The sequence below is a fragment of the Brachyhypopomus gauderio genome, unplaced genomic scaffold (assembly GCF_052324685.1).
Source record: "Brachyhypopomus gauderio isolate BG-103 unplaced genomic scaffold, BGAUD_0.2 sc119, whole genome shotgun sequence".
NCBI lineage: Eukaryota > Metazoa > Chordata > Actinopteri > Gymnotiformes > Hypopomidae > Brachyhypopomus > Brachyhypopomus gauderio.
In genome coordinates, this window is record NW_027506940.1 from 428,645 (window position 1) to 447,809 (window position 19,165).

At 41.5% G+C, this 19,165-nt stretch overlaps 19 non-coding genes across 19 annotated transcripts; all 19 read right to left on the reverse strand.

Moving 5' to 3' along the window:
* Window positions 1-79: 79 nt before the first annotated feature.
* Window positions 80-152, reverse strand: trnav-cac (transfer RNA valine (anticodon CAC)). The gene has a single exon. It is a non-coding gene; the product is annotated as a tRNA-Val (tRNA).
* Window positions 153-1,486: 1,334 nt separating this feature from the next.
* Window positions 1,487-1,579, reverse strand: trnai-uau (transfer RNA isoleucine (anticodon UAU)). The gene is given in 2 exon segments: window positions 1,487-1,522; window positions 1,542-1,579. It is a non-coding gene; the product is annotated as a tRNA-Ile (tRNA).
* A 584-nt stretch (window positions 1,580-2,163) lies between these two features.
* trnai-uau (transfer RNA isoleucine (anticodon UAU)) lies at window positions 2,164-2,256 on the reverse strand. Its single transcript is given in 2 exon segments — window positions 2,164-2,199; window positions 2,219-2,256. It is a non-coding gene; the product is annotated as a tRNA-Ile (tRNA).
* Window positions 2,257-2,856: 600 nt separating this feature from the next.
* On the reverse strand, window positions 2,857-2,949 carry trnai-uau (transfer RNA isoleucine (anticodon UAU)). The gene is given in 2 exon segments: window positions 2,857-2,892; window positions 2,912-2,949. It is a non-coding gene; the product is annotated as a tRNA-Ile (tRNA).
* A 929-nt stretch (window positions 2,950-3,878) lies between these two features.
* On the reverse strand, window positions 3,879-3,971 carry trnai-uau (transfer RNA isoleucine (anticodon UAU)). The gene is given in 2 exon segments: window positions 3,879-3,914; window positions 3,934-3,971. It is a non-coding gene; the product is annotated as a tRNA-Ile (tRNA).
* A 1,247-nt stretch (window positions 3,972-5,218) lies between these two features.
* On the reverse strand, window positions 5,219-5,311 carry trnai-uau (transfer RNA isoleucine (anticodon UAU)). Its single transcript is given in 2 exon segments — window positions 5,219-5,254; window positions 5,274-5,311. It is a non-coding gene; the product is annotated as a tRNA-Ile (tRNA).
* A 600-nt stretch (window positions 5,312-5,911) lies between these two features.
* Window positions 5,912-6,004, reverse strand: trnai-uau (transfer RNA isoleucine (anticodon UAU)). The gene is given in 2 exon segments: window positions 5,912-5,947; window positions 5,967-6,004. It is a non-coding gene; the product is annotated as a tRNA-Ile (tRNA).
* Window positions 6,005-6,590: 586 nt separating this feature from the next.
* On the reverse strand, window positions 6,591-6,683 carry trnai-uau (transfer RNA isoleucine (anticodon UAU)). Its single transcript is given in 2 exon segments — window positions 6,591-6,626; window positions 6,646-6,683. It is a non-coding gene; the product is annotated as a tRNA-Ile (tRNA).
* Window positions 6,684-7,283: 600 nt separating this feature from the next.
* trnai-uau (transfer RNA isoleucine (anticodon UAU)) lies at window positions 7,284-7,376 on the reverse strand. Its single transcript is given in 2 exon segments — window positions 7,284-7,319; window positions 7,339-7,376. It is a non-coding gene; the product is annotated as a tRNA-Ile (tRNA).
* A 600-nt stretch (window positions 7,377-7,976) lies between these two features.
* trnai-uau (transfer RNA isoleucine (anticodon UAU)) lies at window positions 7,977-8,069 on the reverse strand. Its single transcript is given in 2 exon segments — window positions 7,977-8,012; window positions 8,032-8,069. It is a non-coding gene; the product is annotated as a tRNA-Ile (tRNA).
* Window positions 8,070-8,669: 600 nt separating this feature from the next.
* On the reverse strand, window positions 8,670-8,762 carry trnai-uau (transfer RNA isoleucine (anticodon UAU)). Its single transcript is given in 2 exon segments — window positions 8,670-8,705; window positions 8,725-8,762. It is a non-coding gene; the product is annotated as a tRNA-Ile (tRNA).
* Window positions 8,763-9,348: 586 nt separating this feature from the next.
* trnai-uau (transfer RNA isoleucine (anticodon UAU)) lies at window positions 9,349-9,441 on the reverse strand. The gene is given in 2 exon segments: window positions 9,349-9,384; window positions 9,404-9,441. It is a non-coding gene; the product is annotated as a tRNA-Ile (tRNA).
* A 600-nt stretch (window positions 9,442-10,041) lies between these two features.
* trnai-uau (transfer RNA isoleucine (anticodon UAU)) lies at window positions 10,042-10,134 on the reverse strand. The gene is given in 2 exon segments: window positions 10,042-10,077; window positions 10,097-10,134. It is a non-coding gene; the product is annotated as a tRNA-Ile (tRNA).
* Window positions 10,135-10,734: 600 nt separating this feature from the next.
* trnai-uau (transfer RNA isoleucine (anticodon UAU)) lies at window positions 10,735-10,827 on the reverse strand. Its single transcript is given in 2 exon segments — window positions 10,735-10,770; window positions 10,790-10,827. It is a non-coding gene; the product is annotated as a tRNA-Ile (tRNA).
* A 586-nt stretch (window positions 10,828-11,413) lies between these two features.
* trnai-uau (transfer RNA isoleucine (anticodon UAU)) lies at window positions 11,414-11,506 on the reverse strand. The gene is given in 2 exon segments: window positions 11,414-11,449; window positions 11,469-11,506. It is a non-coding gene; the product is annotated as a tRNA-Ile (tRNA).
* A 600-nt stretch (window positions 11,507-12,106) lies between these two features.
* trnai-uau (transfer RNA isoleucine (anticodon UAU)) lies at window positions 12,107-12,199 on the reverse strand. Its single transcript is given in 2 exon segments — window positions 12,107-12,142; window positions 12,162-12,199. It is a non-coding gene; the product is annotated as a tRNA-Ile (tRNA).
* Window positions 12,200-13,128: 929 nt separating this feature from the next.
* Window positions 13,129-13,221, reverse strand: trnai-uau (transfer RNA isoleucine (anticodon UAU)). Its single transcript is given in 2 exon segments — window positions 13,129-13,164; window positions 13,184-13,221. It is a non-coding gene; the product is annotated as a tRNA-Ile (tRNA).
* A 271-nt stretch (window positions 13,222-13,492) lies between these two features.
* On the reverse strand, window positions 13,493-13,585 carry trnai-uau (transfer RNA isoleucine (anticodon UAU)). Its single transcript is given in 2 exon segments — window positions 13,493-13,528; window positions 13,548-13,585. It is a non-coding gene; the product is annotated as a tRNA-Ile (tRNA).
* A 586-nt stretch (window positions 13,586-14,171) lies between these two features.
* On the reverse strand, window positions 14,172-14,264 carry trnai-uau (transfer RNA isoleucine (anticodon UAU)). Its single transcript is given in 2 exon segments — window positions 14,172-14,207; window positions 14,227-14,264. It is a non-coding gene; the product is annotated as a tRNA-Ile (tRNA).
* Between the last annotated feature and the right edge of the window lie 4,901 nt (window positions 14,265-19,165).

Here is a 19,165-nt window from a genome sequence, read left to right on the forward strand (position 1 = left end):
GGGAAGAGCTCCCTGATTGCCTTTACACTGGCAACAAACCACTAAACAGCTGTGGTGTTTGTCATTCTATCAAGAAGCATGTTTCTGCCTGGTATCAAACCAGGGACCTTTCGCATGTGAGGCGAACGTGATGACCACTACACCACAGAAACCTTGCTTGTCTGAATGGGCACATCTCTCGTGGGCGTTTCCTCATACAATCAGAGCATGGAAGTCATCATGTCAACAATGCCTAAGCAGTAGGTCTACTCTGCTTTAAGACAAAACATTCACATCCAAACACCAAATGTTGACATCATTCGATCCCTTTATAACACAAACGTCTACAAATCAACCGAGTAGCATGAGTTTTCTACGTTGGGAGACAACATGACAAAGCACTAGGTAAGTTTCCACTGAGTTTCATTTTGATTGAACTGGCTGCATTAGTACTGCTATCAAGGTACATGGCGATTTAGAACATTCCTGTATCGATCACATGAGACTGACAGCTCACTTTGAGGATCTAAAGGCAAGCGCTCCCCGATAGCCTTTACACTGGCAACAAATCACTAAACAGCAGTGGTGTTTGTCATTCTATCAAGAAGCATGTTTCTGCCTGGTATCGAACCAGGGACCTTTCGGATGTGAGGCGAACTTGATGACAACTACACTACAGAAACCTTGCTTGTCTGAATGGGCACATCTCTCGTGGGCGTTTCCTCATACAATCAGAGCATGGAAGTCATCATGTCAACAATGGCTAAGCAGTAGGTCTACTCTGCTTTAAGACAAAACATTCACATCCAAACACCAAATGTTGACATCATTCGATACCTTTATAACACAAACGTCTACAAATCAACCGAGTAGCATGAGTTTTCTATGTTGGGAGACAACATGACAAAGCACTAGGTAAGTTTCCACTGAGTGATTACAGCCTGATTCATAATTCAGTAGTTCTTATATAAGGTGAAGATCGAACTCAAAATGTCAACATAGCTCCACATATACTGATACTGCCTTATGAGTACTGTGTGCTAACCGATTGCCCCACTGGAGATGCTGTAAAACTGTTTAGTTCCAGGCAATTGCATGATTCATAATTTAGTAGTTCTTATATAAGTAAGACACAAAGAATTCTGCTATAGTTGAGGATCGAACTCACATGCTTGGCATAGCTTCACATATACTGCTTCACAAGTTCTGTGTGCTAACCGATGGCGCCACTGGAGCTATTGTAATGCAGAGTTTACTTCCGGATTACTGCCTGATTCATGTGTCAGTAGTTCTTATATAAGGTGAAGATCGAACTCAAAATGTCAACATAGCTCCACATATACTGATACTGCTTTATAAGTACCGTGCGCTACCCGATTGCGCCACTGGAGATGCTGTAAGACAGTTTAGTTCCAGGCAAATGCAAGATTCATGATTCAGTAGTTCTTATATAAGTAAGACAATAAGGAATCCACTCAAGGGAGTCGATAGTGATTCTTAAAATCATTGCTCCAGTTGAGGATCGAACTCACAACCTCAGCATAGCTTCACATATACTGTATTATAAGTACCGTGCGCTAACCGATTGCGCCACTGGAGCTATTGTAATGTAAAGTTTACTTCCAGATTACAGCCTGATTCATGATTCAGTAGTTCTTATATAAGGTGAAGATCGAACTCAAAATGTCAACATAGCTCCACATATACTGATACTGCCTTATGAGTACTGTGTGCTAACCGATTGCCCCACTGGAGATGCTGTAAAACAGTTTAGTTCCAGGCAATTGCATGATTCATAATTCAGTAGTTCTTATATAAGTAAGACACAAAGAATTCTGCTATAGGTGAGGATCCAACTCACATGCTTGGCATAGCTTCACAAGTTCTGTGCGCTAACCGATGGCGCCACTGGAACTATTGTAATGGAGTTTTCTTCCGGATTACTGCCTGATTCATGTGTCAGTAGTTCTTATATAAGGTGAAGATCGAACTCAAAATGTCAACATAGCTCCACATATACTGATACTGCTTTATAAGTACAGTGCGCTACCCGATTGCGCCACTGGAGATGCTGTAAGACAGTTTAGTTCCAGGCAAATGCAAGATTCATGATTCAGTAGTTCTTATATAAGTAAGACAGTAAGGAATCCACTCAAGGGAGTCGATAGTGATTCTTAAAATCTCTGCTCCAGGTGAGGATCGAACTCACAACCTCGGCATAGCTTCACATATACTGTCTTATAAGTACCGTGCGCTAACCGATTGCGCCATTGGAGTTATTGTAATGTAAAGTTTACTTCCAGATTACAGCCTGATTCATGATTCAGTAGTTCTTATATAAGGTGAAGATCGAACTCAAAATGTCAACATATCTCCACATATACTGATACTGCCTTATGAGTACTGTGTGCTAACCGATTGCCCCACTGGAGATGCTGTAAAACAGTTTAGTTCCAGGCAAATGCATGATTGATAATTCAGTAGTTCTTATATAAGTAAGACACAAAGAATTCTGCTATAGGTGAGGATGGAACTCACATGCTTGGCATAGCTTCACATATACTGCTTCACAAGTTCTGTGTGCTAACCGATGGCTCCACTGGAGCTATTGTAATGCAGAGTTTACTTCCGGATTACTGCCTGATTCATGTGTCAGTAGTTCTTATATAAGGTGAAGATCGAACTCAAAATGTCAACATAGCTCCACATATACTGATACTGCTTTATAAGTACCGTGCGCTACCCGATTGCGCCACTGGAGATGCTGTAAGACAGTTTAGTTCCAGGCAAATGCAAGATTCATGATTCAGTAGTTCTTATATAAGTAAGACAATAAGGAATCCACTGAAGGGAGTCGATAGTGATTCTTAAAATGTCTGCTCCAGGTGAGGATCGAACTCACAACCTCGGCATACCTTCACATATACTGTGTTATAAGTACCGTGCGCTAACCGATTGCGCCACTGGAACTATTCTATTGTAAAGTTTACTTCCAGATTACAGCCTGATTCATGATTCAGTAGTTCTTATATAAGGTGAAGATCGAACTCAAAATGTCAACATAGCTCCACATATACTGATACTGCCTTATGAGTACTGTGTGTTAACCGATTGCCCCACTGGAGATGCTGTAAAACTGTTTAGTTCCAGGCAATTGCATGATTCATAATTCAGTAGTTCTTATATAAGTAAGACACAAAGAATTCTGCTATAGGTGAGGATCGAACTCACATGCTTGACATAGCTTCCCATATACTGCTTCATAAGTTCTGTGCGCTAACCGATTGCGCCACTGGAACTATTCTAATGTAAAGTTTACTTCCAGATTACAGCCTGATTCATGATTCAGTAGTTCTTATATAAGGTGAAGATCGAACTCAAAATGTCCACATAGCTCCACATATACTGATACTGCCTTATGAGTACTGTGTGCTAACCGATTGCCCCACTGGAGATGCTGTAAAACTGTTTAGTTCCAGGCAATTGCATGATTCATAATTTAGTAGTTCTTATATAAGTAAGACACAAAGAATTCTGCTATAGTTGAGGATCGAACTCACATGCTTGGCATAGCTTCACATATACTGCTTCACAAGTTCTGTGTGCTAACCGATGGCGCCACTGGAGCTATTGTAATGCAGAGTTTACTTCCGGATTACTGCCTGATTCATGTGTCAGTAGTTCTTATATAAGGTGAAGATCGAACTCAAAATGTCAACATAGCTCCACATATACTGATACTGCTTTATAAGTACCGTGCGCTACCCGATTGCGCCACTGGAGATGCTGTAAGACAGTTTAGTTCCAGGCAAATGCAAGATTCATGATTCAGTAGTTCTTATATAAGTAAGACAATAAGGAATCCACTCAAGGGAGTCGATAGTGATTCTTAAAATCTTTGCTCCAGGTGAGGATCGAACTCACAACCTCAGCATAGCTTCACATATACTGTATTATAAGTACCATGCGCTAACCGATTGCGCCACTGGAGCTATTGTAATGTAAAGTTTACTTCCAGATTACAGCCTGATTCATGATTCAGTAGTTCTTATATAAGGTGAAGATCGAACTCAAAATGTCAACATAGCTCCACATATACTGATACTGCCTTATGAGTACTGTGTGCTAACCGATTGCCCCACTGGAGATGCTGTAAAACAGTTTAGTTCCAGGCAATTGCATGATTCATAATTCAGTAGTTCTTATATAAGTAAGACACAAAGAATTCTGCTATAGGTGAGGATCCAACTCACATGCTTGGCATAGCTTCACAAGTTCTGTGCGCTAACCGATGGCGCCACTGGAACTATTGTAATGGAGTTTTCTTCCGGATTACTGCCTGATTCATGTGTCAGTAGTTCTTATATAAGGTGAAGATCGAACTCAAAATGTCAACATAGCTCCACATATACTGAGACTGCCTTATGAGTACTGTGTGTTAACCGATTGCCCCACTGGAGATGCTGTAAAACTGTTTAGTTCCAGGCAATTGCATGATTCATAATTCAGTAGTTCTTATATAAGTAAGACACAAAGAATTCTGCTATAGGTGAGGAACGAACTCACATGCTTGACATAGCTTCCCATATACTGCTTCATAAGTTCTGTGCGCTAACCGATTGCGCCACTGGAACTATTCTAATGTAAAGTTTACTTCCAGATTACTGCCTGATTCATGATTCAGTAGTTCTTATATACAGTAAGGTGAAGATCGAACTCAAAATGTCAACATAGCTCCACATATACTGATACTGCCTTATGAGTACTGTGTGCTAACCGATTGCCCCACTGGAGATGCTGTAAAACAGTTTAGTTCCAGGCAATTGCATGATTCATAATTCAGTAGTTCTTATATAAGTAAGACACAAAGAATTCTGCTATAGGTGAGGATCCATCTCACATGCTTGGCATAGCTTCACATATACTGCTTCACAAGTTCTGTGCGCTAACCGATGGCGCCACTGGAACTATTGTAATGGAGAGTTTACTTCCGGATTACTGCCTGATTCATGTGTCAGTAGTTCTTATATAAGGTGAAGATCGAACTCAAAATGTCAACATAGCTCCACATATACTGATACTGCTTTATAAGTACCGTGCGCTACCCGATTGCGCCACTGGAGATGCTGTAAGACAGTTTAGTTCCAGGCAAATGCAAGATTCATGATTCAGCACTTCTTATATAAGTAAGACAATAAGGAATCCACTCAAGGGAGTCGATAGTGATTCTTAAAATCTCTGCTCCAGGTGAGGATCGAACTCACAACCTCGGCATAGCTTCACATATACTGTCTTATAAGTACCGTGCGCTAACCGATTGCGCCACTGGAGCTATTGTAATGTAAAGTTTACTTCCAGATTACAGCCTGATTCATGATTCAGTAGTTCTTATATAAGGTGAAGATCGAACTCAAAATGTCAACATAGCTCCACATATACTGATACTGCCTTATGAGTACTGTGTGCTAACCGATTGCCCCACTGGAGATGCTCTAAAACTGTTTAGTTCCAGGCAATTGCATGATTCATAATTCAGTAGTTCTTATATAAGTAAGACACAAAGAATTCTGCTATAGGTGAGGATCGAACTCACATGCTTGCCATAGCTTCACATATACTGCTTCACAAGTTCTGTGCGCTAACCGATGGCGCCACTGAAGCTATTGTAATGCAGAATTTACTTCCGGATTACTGCCTGATTCATGTGTCAGTAGTTCTAATATAAGGTGAAGATCGAACTCAAAATGTCAACATAGCTCCACATATACTGATACTGCTTTATAAGTACCGTGCGCTACCCGATTGCGCCACTGGAGATGCTGTAAGACAGTTTAGTTCCAGGCAAATGCAAGATTCATGATTCAGTACTTCTTATATAAGTAAGACAATAAGGAATCCACTCAAGGGAGTCGATAGTGATTCTTAAAATCTCTGCTCCACGTGAGGATCGAACTCACAACCTTGGCATAGCTTCACATATACTGTCTTATAAGTACCGTGCGCTAACCGATTGCGCCACTGGAGCTATTGTAATGTAAAGTTTACTTCCAGATTACAGCCTGATTCATGATTCAGTAGTTCTTATATAAGGTGAAGATCGAACTCAAAATGTCAACATAGCTCCACATATACTGATACTGCCTTATGAGTACTGTGTGCTAACCGATTGCCCCACTGGAGATGCTGTAAAACAGTTTAGTTCCAGGCAATTGCATGATTCATAATTCAGTAGTTCTTATATAAGTAAGACACAAAGAATTCTGCTATAGGTGAGGATCCAACTCACATGCTTGGCATAGCTTCACAAGTTCTGTGCGCTAACCGATGGCGCCACTGAAGCTATTGTAATGCAGAATTTACTTCCGGATTACTGCCTGATTCATGTGTCAGTAGTTCTTATATAAGGTGAAGATCGAACTCAAAATGTCAACATAGCTCCACATATACTGATACTGCTTTATAAGTACCGTGCGCTACCCGATTGCGCCACTGGAGATGCTGTAAGACAGTTTAGTTCCAGGCAAATGCAAGATTCATGATTCAGTACTTCTTATATAAGTAAGACAATAAGGAATCCACTCAAGGGAGTCGATAGTGATTCTTAAAATCTCTGCTCCACGTGAGGATCGAACTCACAACCTTGGCATAGCTTCACATATACTGTCTTATAAGTACCGTGCGCTAACCGATTGCGCCACTGGAACTATTCTATTGTAAAGTTTACTTCCAGATTACAGCCTGATTCATGATTCAGTAGTTCTTATATAAGGTGAAGATCGAACTCAAAATGTCAACATAGCTCCACATATACTAATACTGCCTTATGAGTACTGTGTGCTAACCGATTGCACCACTGGAGATGCAGTACAACAGTTTAGTTCCAGGCAATTGCATGATTCATTATTCAGTAGTTCTTATATAAGTAAGACACAAAGAATTCTGCTATAGGTGAGGATCGAACTCACATGCTTGGCATAGCTTCACATATACTGCTTCACAAGTTCTGTGTGCTAACCGATGGCACCACTGGAGCTATTGTAATGCAGAGTTTACTTCCGGATTACTGCCTGATTCATGTGTCAGTAGTTCTTATATAAGGTGAAGATCGAACTCAAAATGTCAACATAGCTCCACATATACTGATACTGCTTTATAAGTACCGTGCGCTACCCGATTGCGCCACAGGAGATGCTGTAAGACAGTTTAGTTCCAGGCAAATGCAAGATTCATGATTCAGTACTTCTTATATAAGTAAGACAATAAGGAATCCACTCAAGGGAGTCGATAGTGATTCTTAAAATCTCTGCTCCACGTGAGGATCGAACTCACAACCTCGGCATAGCTTCACATATACTGTCTTATAAGTACCGTGCACTAACCGATTGCGCCACTGGAGCTATTGTAATGTAAAGTTTACTTCCAGATTACAGCCTGATTCATGATTCAGTAGTTCTTATTTAAGGTGAAGATCGAACTCAAAATGTCAACATAGCTCCACATATACTGATACTGCCTTATGAGTACTGTGTGCTAACCGATTGCCCCACTGGAGATGCTGTAAAACTGTTTAGTTCCAGGCAATTGCATGATTCATAATTCAGTAGTTCTTATATAAGTAAGACACAAAGAATTCTGCTATAGGTGAGGATCCAACTCACATGCTTGGCATAGCTTCACATATACTGCTTCACAAGTTCTGTGTGCTAACCGATGGCGCCACTGGAACTATTGTAATGCAGAGTTTACTTCCAGATGACTGCCTGATTCATGTGTCAGTAGTTCTTATATAAGGTGAAGATCGAACTCAAAATGTCAACATAGCTCCACATATACTGATACTGCTTTATAAGTACAGTGCACTACCCGATTGCGCCACTGGAGATGCTGTAAGACAGTTTAGATCCAGGCAAATGCAAGATTCATGATTCAGTACTTCTTATATAAGTAAGACAATAAGGAATCCACTCAAGGGAGTCGATAGTGATTCTTAAAATCTCTGCTCCAGGTGAGGATCGAACTCACAACCTCGGCATAGCTTCACATATACTGTCTTATAAGTACCGTGCGCTAACCGATTGCGCCACTGGAGCTATTGTAATGTAAAGTTTACTTCCAGATTACAGCCTGATTCATGATTCAGTAGTTCTTATATAAGGTGAAGATCGGACTCAAAATGTCAACATAGCTCCACATATACTGATACTGCCTTATGAGTACTGTGTGCTAACCGATTGCCCCACTGGAGATGCTGTAAAACTGTTTAGTTCCAGGCAATTGCATGATTCATAATTCAGTAGTTCTTATATAAGTAAGACACAAAGAATTCTGCTATAGGTGAGGATCCAACTCACATGCTTGGAATAGCTTCACATATACTGCTTCACAAGTTCTGTGTGCTAACCGATGGCGCCACTGGAGCTATAGTAATGCAGAGTTTACTTCCGGATTACTGCCTGATTCATGTGTCAGTAGTTCTTATATAAGGTGAAGATCGAACTCAAAATGTCAACATAGCTCCACATATACTGATACTGCTTTATAAGTACCGTGCGCTACCCGATTGCGCCACTGGAGATGCTGTAAGACAGTTTAGTTCCAGGCAAATGCAAGATTCATGATTCAGTACTTCTTATATAAGTAAGACAATAAGGAATCCACTCAAGGGAGTCGATAGTGATTCTTAAAATCTCTGCTCCAGGTGAGGATCGAACTCACAACCTCGGCATAGCTTCACATATACTGTCTTATAAGTACCGTGCGCTAACCGATTGCGCCACTGGAGCTATTGTAATGTAAAGTTTACTTCCAGATTACAGCCTGATTCATGATTCAGTAGTTCTTATATAAGGTGAAGATCGGACTCAAAATGTCAACATAGCTCCACATATACTGATACTGCCTTATGAGTACTGTGTGCTAACCGATTGCCCCACTGGAGATGCTGTAAAACTGTTTAGTTCCAGGCAATTGCATGATTCATAATTCAGTAGTTCTTATATAAGTAAGACACAAAGAATTCTGCTATAGGTGAGGATCCAACTCACATGCTTGGAATAGCTTCCCAAGTTCTGTGTGCTAACCGATGGCGCCACTGGAGCTATAGTAATGCAGAGTTTACTTCCGGATTACTGCCTGATTCATGTGTCAGTAGTTCTTATATAAGGTGAAGATCGAACTCAAAATGTCAACATAGCTCCACATATACTGATACTGCTTTATAAGTACAGTGCGCTACCCGATTGTGCCACTGGAGATGCTGTAAGACAGTTTAGTTTCAGGCAAATGCAAGATTCATGATTCAGTACTTCTTATATAAGTAAGACAATAAGGAATCCACTCAAGGGAGTCGATAGTGATTCTTAAAATCTCTGCTCCAGGTGAGGATCGAACTCACAACCTCGGCATAGCTTCACATATACTGTCTTATAAGTACCGTGCGCTAACCGATTGCGCCACTGGAGCTATTGTAATGTAAAGTTTACTTCCAGATTACAGCCTGATTCATGATTCAGTAGTTCTTATATAAGGTGAAGATCGGACTCAAAATGTCAACATAGCTCCACATATACTGATACTGCCTTATGAGTACTGTGTGCTAACCGATTGCCCCACTGGAGATGCTGTAAAACTGTTTAGTTCCAGGCAATTGCATGATTCATAATTCAGTAGTTCTTATATAAGTAAGACACAAAGAATTCTGCTATAGGTGAGGATCCAACTCACATGCTTGGAATAGCTTCACATATACTGCTTCACAAGTTCTGTGTGCTAACCGATGGCGCCACTGGAGCTATAGTAATGCAGAGTTTACTTCCGGATTACTGCCTGATTCATGTGTCAGTAGTTCTTATATAAGGTGAAGATCGAACTCAAAATGTCAACATAGCTCCACATATACTGATACTGCTTTATAAGTACAGTGCGCTACCCGATTGCGCCACTGGAGATGCTGTAAGACAGTTTAGTTCCAGGCAAATGCAAGATTCATGATTCAGTAGTTCTTATATAAGTAAGACAATAAGGAATCCACTCAAGGGAGTCGATAGTGATTCTTAAAATCTCTGCTCCACGTGAGGATCGAACTCACAACCTCGGCATAGCTTCACATATACTGTCTTATAAGTACCGTGCACTAACCGATTGCGCCACTGGAGCTATTGTAATGTAAAGTTTACTTCCAGATTACAGCCTGATTCATGATTCAGTAGTTCTTATATAAGGTGAAGGTATAACTCAAAATGTCAACATAGCTCCACATATACTGATACTGCCTTATGAGTACTGTGTGCTAACCGATTGCCCCACTGGAGATGCTGTAAAACAGTTTAGTTCCAGGCAATTGCATGATTCATAATTCAATAGTTCTTATATAAGTAAGACACAAAGAATTCTGCTATAGGTGAGGATCCAACTCACATGCTTGGCATAGCTTCACATATACTGCTTCACAAGTTCTGTGCGCTAACCGATGACGCCACTGGAACTATTGTAATGGAGAGTTTACTTCCAGATTACAGCCTGATTCATGATTCAGTAGTTCTTATATAAGGTGAAGATCGAACTCAAAATGTCAACATAGCTCCACATATACTGATACTGCTTTATAAGTACAGTGCGCTACCCGATTGCGCCACTGGAGATGCTGTAAGACAGTTTAGTTCCAGGCAAATGCAAGATTCATGATTTAGTACTTCTTATATAAGTAAGACAATAAGGAATCCACTCAAGGGAGTCGATAGTGATTCTTAAAATCTCTGCTCCACGTGAGGATCGAACTCACAACCTCGGCATAGCTTCACATATACTGTCTTATAAGTACCGTGCACTAACCGATTGCGCCACTGGAGCTATTGTAATGTAAAGTTTACTTCCAGATTACAGCCTGATTCATGATTCAGTAGTTCTTATTTAAGGTGAAGATCGAACTCAAAATGTCAACATAGCTCCACATATACTGATACTGCCTTATGAGTACTGTGTGCTAACCGATTGCCCCACTGGAGATGCTGTAAAACTGTTTAGTTCCAGGCAATTGCATGATTCATAATTCAGTAGTTCTTATATAAGTAAGACACAAAGAATTCTGCTATAGGTGAGGATCCAACTCACATGCTTGGAATAGCTTCACAAGTTCTGTGTGCTAACCGATGGCGCCACTGGAGCTATAGTAATGCAGAGTTTACTTCCGGATTACTGCCTGATTCATGTGTCAGTAGTTCTTATATAAGGTGAAGATCGAACTCAAAATGTCAACATAGCTCCACATATACTGATACTGCTTTATAAGTACAGTGCGCTACCCGATTGTGCCACTGGAGATGCTGTAAGACAGTTTAGTTTCAGGCAAATGCAAGATTCATGATTCAGTACTTCTTATATAAGTAAGACAATAAGGAATCCACTCAAGGGAGTCGATAGTGATTCTTAAAATCTCTGCTCCAGGTGAGGATCGAACTCACAACCTCGGCATAGCTTCACATATACTGTCTTATAAGTACCGTGCGCTAACCGATTGCGCCACTGGAGCTATTGTAATGTAAAGTTTACTTCCAGATTACAGCCTGATTCATGATTCAGTAGTTCTTATATAAGGTGAAGATCGGACTCAAAATGTCAACATAGCTCCACATATACTGATACTGCCTTATGAGTACTGTGTGCTAACCGATTGCCCCACTGGAGATGCTGTAAAACAGTTTAGTTCCAGGCAATTGCATGATTCATAATTCAGTAGTTCTTATATAAGTAAGACACAAAGAATTCTGCTATAGGTGAGGATCCAACTCACATGCTTGGAATAGCTTCACATATACTGCTTCACAAGTTCTGTGTGCTAACCGATGGCGCCACTGGAGCTATAGTAATGCAGAGTTTACTTCCGGATTACTGCCTGATTCATGTGTCAGTAGTTCTTATATAAGGTGAAGATCGAACTCAAAATGTCAACATAGCTCCACATATACTGATACTGCTTTATAAGTACAGTGCGCTACCCGATTGTGCCACTGGAGATGCTGTAAGACAGTTTAGTTTCAGGCAAATGCAAGATTCATGATTCAGTACTTCTTATATAAGTAAGACAATAAGGAATCCACTCAAGGGAGTCGATAGTGATTCTTAAAATCTCTGCTCCAGGTGAGGATCGAACTCACAACCTCGGCATAGCTTCACATATACTGTCTTATAAGTACCGTGCGCTAACCGATTGCGCCACTGGAGCTATTGTAATGTAAAGTTTACTTCCAGATTACAGCCTGATTCATGATTCAGTAGTTCTTATATAAGGTGAAGATCGAACTCAAAATGTCAACATAGCTCCACATATACTGATACTGCCTTATGAGTACTGTGTGCTAACCGATTGCCCCACTGGAGATGCTGTAAAACAGTTTAGTTCCAGGCAATTGCATGATTCATAATTCAGTAGTTCTTATATAAGTAAGACACAAAGAATTCTGCTATAGGTGAGGATGGAACTCACATGCTTGGCATAGCTTCACATATACTGCTTCACAAGTTCTGTGTGCTAATCGATGGCGCCACTGGAGCTATTGTAATGCAGAGTTTACTTCCGGATTACTGCCTGATTCATGTGTCAGTAGTTCTTATATAAGGTGAAGATCGAACTCAAAATGTCAACATAGCTCCATATATACTGATACTGCTTTATAAGTACCGTGCGCTACCCGATTGCGCCACTGGAGATGCTGTAAGACAGTTTAGTTCCAGGCAATTGCATGATTCATAATTCAGTAGTTCTTATATAAGTAAGACACAAAGAATTCTGCTATAGGTGAGGATCCAACTCACATGCATGGCATAGCTTCACATATACTGCTTCACAAGTTCTGTGCGCTAACCGATGGCGCCACTGGAACTATTGTAATGGAGAGTTTACTTCCGGATTACTGCCTGATTCATGTGTCAGTAGTTCTTATATAAGGTGAAGATCAAACTCAAAATGTCAACATAGCTCCACATATACTGATACTGCTTTATAAGTACCGTGCGCTACCCGATTGCGCCACTGGAGATGCTGTAAGACAGTTTAGTTCCAGGCAAATGCAAGATTCATGATTCAGTAGTTCTTATATAAGTAAGACAATAAGGAATCCACTCAAGGGAGTCGATAGTGATTCTTAAAATCTCTGCTCCAGGTGAGGATCGAACTCACAACCTCGGCATAGCTTCACATATACTGTCTTATAAGTACCGTGCGCTAACCGATTGCGCCACTGGAGCTATAGCAATGTAAAGTTTACTTCCAGATTACAGCCTGATTCATGATTCAGTAGTTCTTATATAAGGTGAAGATCGAACTCAAAATGTCAACATAGCTCCACATATACTGATACTGCTTTATAAGTACAGTGCGCTACCCGATTGCGCCACTGGAGATGCTGTAAGACAGTTTAGTTCCAGGCAAATGCAAGATTCATGATTCAGTACTTCTTATATAAGTAAGACAATAAGGAATCCACTCAAGGGAGTCGATAGTGATTCTTAAAATCTCTGCTCCACGTGAGGATCGAACTCACAACCTCGGCATAGCTTCACATATACTGTCTTATAAGTACCGTGCACTAACCGATTGCGCCACTGGAGCTATTGTAATGTAAAGTTTACTTCCAGATTACAGCCTGATTCATGATTCAGTAGTTCTTATTTAAGGTGAAGATCGAACTCAAAATGTCAACATAGCTCCACATATACTGATACTGCCTTATGAGTACTGTGTGCTAACCGATTGCCCCACTGGAGATGCTGTAAAACTGTTTAGTTCCAGGCAATTGCATGATTCATAATTCAGTAGTTCTTATATAAGTAAGACACAAAGAATTCTGCTATAGGTGAGGATCCAACTCACATGCTTGGAATAGCTTCACAAGTTCTGTGTGCTAACCGATGGCGCCACTGGAGCTATAGTAATGCAGAGTTTACTTCCGGATTACTGCCTGATTCATGTGTCAGTAGTTCTTATATAAGGTGAAGATCGAACTCAAAATGTCAACATAGCTCCACATATACTGATACTGCTTTATAAGTACAGTGCGCTACCCGATTGTGCCACTGGAGATGCTGTAAGACAGTTTAGTTTCAGGCAAATGCAAGATTCATGATTCAGTACTTCTTATATAAGTAAGACAATAAGGAATCCACTCAAGGGAGTCGATAGTGATTCTTAAAATCTCTGCTCCAGGTGAGGATCGAACTCACAACCTCGGCATAGCTTCACATATACTGTCTTATAAGTACCGTGCGCTAACCGATTGCGCCACTGGAGCTATTGTAATGTAAATGTTCTGTTACAATTAACTTAGGAACTTTGTTCTATGTTAAGCAATTTGTGTTTATGTGCTTAGTTGTAATTCACTCAAGAACCACAGGGGTCAGTATTAACAAATTAGTTCATGTGCATAATCATTAGAGTGAGAGAGTTAAGCAGAGAGAGGGAGACAGCAACGGTTAAATGTGTCTGTATTAATCCAGTTACGTATACATGCATCTCATGTCATTGAAAGCATCGTGGGTATGTATAGTTCATTTTATCTTTTAGCCTACAACTATAGACCAATATTTTGTTGACTGTATGTTTCCTGTATGTCTGATGCATATTATTGGTTGAGCTACCGATGCTAATCGCTACGCGGCTACTCGGCGTACACAGCAATAGAAGCGTTAGCTACATGCTATGTTTATAATGCAATGTATCAATGGAATTACTGCATATCAGTATGTATAACCAACATAGTGCTGATTGTTGTCCATATGTTTCAGTTTCACCTTTCCTTGTGACATCAATAAACCTGTGGATAAAAGTCAAATGTCTTCAGAGTCCTGATGCCAGGAGAGCGTTTATCTGTCTGTCAGGTTGTATATCATACATATGCAGAGGACAGAACAGTGAAACCACGACCTTCAACGGGCAGGATAACGTCATACAAACTGGCAGATACCAATAATAACTTGTCTCTTCGTTAAATATCAGAGTGGTGCCTGAACACGTCACCATTCTGTGCAGCCATGGAGGAAACGTCTTCGTTAAAGACACGCTCTCATGCCTCATGTTCATCTGTACGATCAAGTATGTCAACTGGGTCCGCTGCAGCCAAGGCAAGAGCAAGAGCAGAAGCAGCAAAGGTACGTCTTTCCTATGCTGAGGAAGAAATTAACCTGAAGCTAGAGAAAGCTAAGTTGGAAGCATCCATGGAAATTCTGAATTATAAGAAAGAGGCTGCAGCAGCCATTGCTGAAGCAGAAACACTCGAAGCTGCTGTTGATTCTGATAGTGAGAAACTTAGTTGCAGGTTAAGCTTAAATTCTATTTCCTTGAAAAATGCACAACGTACTGAACAGTATGTGACTGAACAAGCCATAGTGCAAGAGACGGAAACCCATTTAAATGAGGATGGTGCCTCAGTAAAATCAGAACCAACCTCAGACTACAGGGTTCCACCCTCAATTCTCAGACCTGAAGCCAAACCATTTTCTCAGATCAACACCACTTCCCAAACATTTAATTTGAATACACGAAAACACCTTCTTGCTGAAGATGGAAATGTCCATGAACCACATAGCGCTAGGCTTGAAAACAACCATGGCTTCTCAATGCAACATTTCACATCTCAGAATAACAAAAGTCGTCCTACCTCCTCATCCAATCCTATACCCCAACACGTTAATGATAATGACACAAACATGAATGACTTTGTTAGATACCTCGCTCGTCGTGAGCTTGTGGCTACTGGGTTACTCCAATTCAATGACAAACCACAGAATTACAGAGCTTGGAAACGTTCCTTTCAGAATGCTATCAGCGGTTTAAACCTAACCCCCAGTGAAGAGATGGATCTTCTACTCAAATGGCTAGGCAAAGAGTCAGCAGAACAGGTTGAACAGATAAGAGCAATACATATTAACCATCCAAAGGCAGGTTTGGCTATGATATGGGGTAGACTTGAACAAACTTACGGCTCAACAGAAGTAATAGAAGAGGCTTTGTTCAAACGCATTGATGCCTTTCCAAGAATATCAAACCGAGATTACTTTAAATTAACAAAGCTGAGTGATCTGTTAATGGAACTTCAGTCAGCCAAAGATGAAGGCGACTTGCCTGGTCTCTCTTATCTTGATACGGCTAGAGGCGTAAACCCTATCGTTCAGAAGCTGCCGTTCCATTTGCAAGAAAAGTGGGCATCAGTAGGTGCAGCTTATAAGCGACAATGGCGTGTTCCCTATCCTCCTTTTACTTACTTTGTCGCCTTTGTTAGCCAAGAGGCTAGCATTGGAAACGACCCGAGCTTCAACTTCATTTCTCGCACAGACAGCGTTTCAAAGACGGAAAATGCCCTCTGGAAAGTAAACAAACGAAGAGAAGTCTCCGTGCATAAAACAGAGATACTTCCTACGGCCACTTCCGATTCCCTAGAGCCTCCAACAATATCTCAGAATTGCGATGAGCTGTGCCCCATTCATAGAAAACCGCATCCTCTGAGTAAATGCCGTGCCTTCCGAGAAAAGCCCATTGATGATCGTAAGACATTTCTAAAGGAGAATAATATGTGCTTTAAATGTTGTTCTTCATCACATATCGCAAGGAACTGCAAAGTCAAAATTCAATGTTCCGAATGCAAAAGTGAAAGACATCACACAGCGCTTCACCCAGGACCTGCACCCTGGAAGGGAAGAGCAGACCCCACTCCAGAGCATGGCGGGGAGGAAGAGGGAGCTACACCACAATCTCTTGTCACCACTAAATGCACAGAGGTTTGTGGTGGTGATTTGACAGACCGATCCTGCTCCAAAATATGTCTTGTGAAGATTTATCCTGCTGGACACAGGAACAAAGCAGTGAAACTGTACGCAATTCTAGATGAGCAGAGCAATAGATCACTAGTTCGATCACAGTTCTTTGAGGTATTTAATGACCAAAGTCCAAATGCTCCTTATACATTGAGAACATGTGCAGGAGTTAAAGAATTAGTAGGAAGGCGAGCCAGTGGCTATGAAGTGGAATCTTTGGATGGAACCGTCTGCATCTCATTGCCCAGTCTCATAGAATGTAATGACATTCCGAATAATAGAGATGAGATTCCAACCCCCAGTGCAGCTCTTCATCATTCACACCTCAAGTCAGTAGCGCAGTTCATCCCAGACCTCGATCCACAAGCCCCAATTATGCTTCTCTTAGGTCGAGACATTATTAGGGTGCACAAAGTCCGCAGACAGGTGAATGGTCCACATGACCTACCTTATGCACAGAAGCTGGATCTGGGGTGGGTCATTGTAGGCAACGTATGCCTGAGAGGTGTCCACACACCACAAACAGTCACCACCTTTTACACAAGCGCCACAGAGCCAGTGCGCCCTACGCTCTTTGAACCATGTCCAAATACGTTCCATATTAAAGAAAAATGCAGTGACGACCAAAGCCTACTGACATTGCCTGAGGAGAAACTTATCTGTGAGTCTGACCATATTGGATGCACAGTGTTTAGAAGGACGAAAGATGACAACAAGATAGCCTTCTCAATCCAGGACGCATCCTTCATGAAAATAATGAAAGAAGGACTAAAGAGAGATTCAAACAACAGTTGGATAGCACCATTACCCTTTAAAAGTCCACGACAGCAGCTCCCCAACAATAGGCCTCAAGCGCTGAACCGTCTCATGTCTCTCAGACGCAACTTGGAAAAGAAAACTGAAATGAGAGAACACTTCCTCAGCTTTATGGATAAGATATTAAGGAAGGGCCATGCTGAGTTAGCCCCCCCTCTCAGAGAGGAAGAAGAACGATGGTACTTGCCAACATTTGGAGTGTACCACCCAAAAAAACCAAAACAGATCCGAGTAGTGTTCGATTCCAGTGCCAAATACAACGGTGTATCGCTCAATGATGTGCTGCTAACTGGGCCCGACCTGAATAACACACTGCTTGGTGTACTGATACGTTTCAGACGAGAAGCAATTGCCTTCACAACAGACATAGAACAGATGTTCTATTGCTTTTTGGTGAAGGAAGACGACAGGAATTACCTTCGTTTCCTCTGGTATTTAGAGAATGACCTTTCCAAAGACATTGTGGACTATCGCATGCGGGTTCATGTTTTTGGTAATAGCCCCTCACCTGCAGTGGCCATACATTGCCTACATCAGTCTGTGCAGGGTGATCACCTCCAGGTAGACCCTGATGTCAAGCATTTTGTTATGCGCGACTTCTATGTAGATGACGGGTTAAAGTCCCTGCATTCTGCCGAAGCCGCTATTGAATTACTAAAGAAAACGCAAGACGTTCTCTCTAGATCCAACTTGAGGCTACACAAGATTGCTTCAAACAGCAAAGAGGTCATGGAAGCCTTTCCATCGGGTGACCATGCAAGTGACCTTAAAGATTTGGACCTTGGTGTAGACATGCTGCCAGTGCAACGCAGTCTTGGACTCAACTGGAACCTACAGACTGACTGCTTTCTTTTCAATGTCTCTGACGAGATCAAACCTTCCACTCGGCGAGGAGTCTTATCCACGATCAACAGCCTCTATGATCCTCTTGGGTTTGTAGCACCAGTTACTATCCAAGGCAAGGCTATCCTTAGGGAGCTTACTACTGAAAATGGCGACTGAGATGCACCGTTGTCTAAAGAAATGGAGGAGTTGTGGCTCTCGTGGAGAACCTCTTTAGCAGAGCTGTCAAATCTTTCCATTTCGAGGCCCTATACAAGTACCTCAATTTCAGCTGCCGTCAAGAGAGAACTGTGCGTCTTCTCTGATGCCTCAACCAAAGCTATTGCTGCAGTGGCATATCTGAAAATCACGGACACTGCTGGCAACAGTCACGTCGGGTTTGTAATGGGGAAAGCCAAGCTGGCACCCCGACCTGAACACACAATTCCGAGACTAGAACTCTGTGCGGCAGTGCTTGCTGTGGAACTGGCAGACTTGATCTCAACAGAGCTAGATCTTCGTCTCGACGCCACAACCTATTACTCAGACAGCAAAGTGGTTCTGGGTTATATTAGTAATGAAACAAGGCGCTTTTATGTCTATGTTAGTAACCGGATTCTTCGTATTCGAAGATCCTCTCACCCAGACCAGTGGCGCTATGTGCCAACAGACAAGAACCCCGCAGATCATGCAACACGTTCTGTCCTTGCAGGCCACTTACAAAAGGTAAACTGGTTAAGTGGAC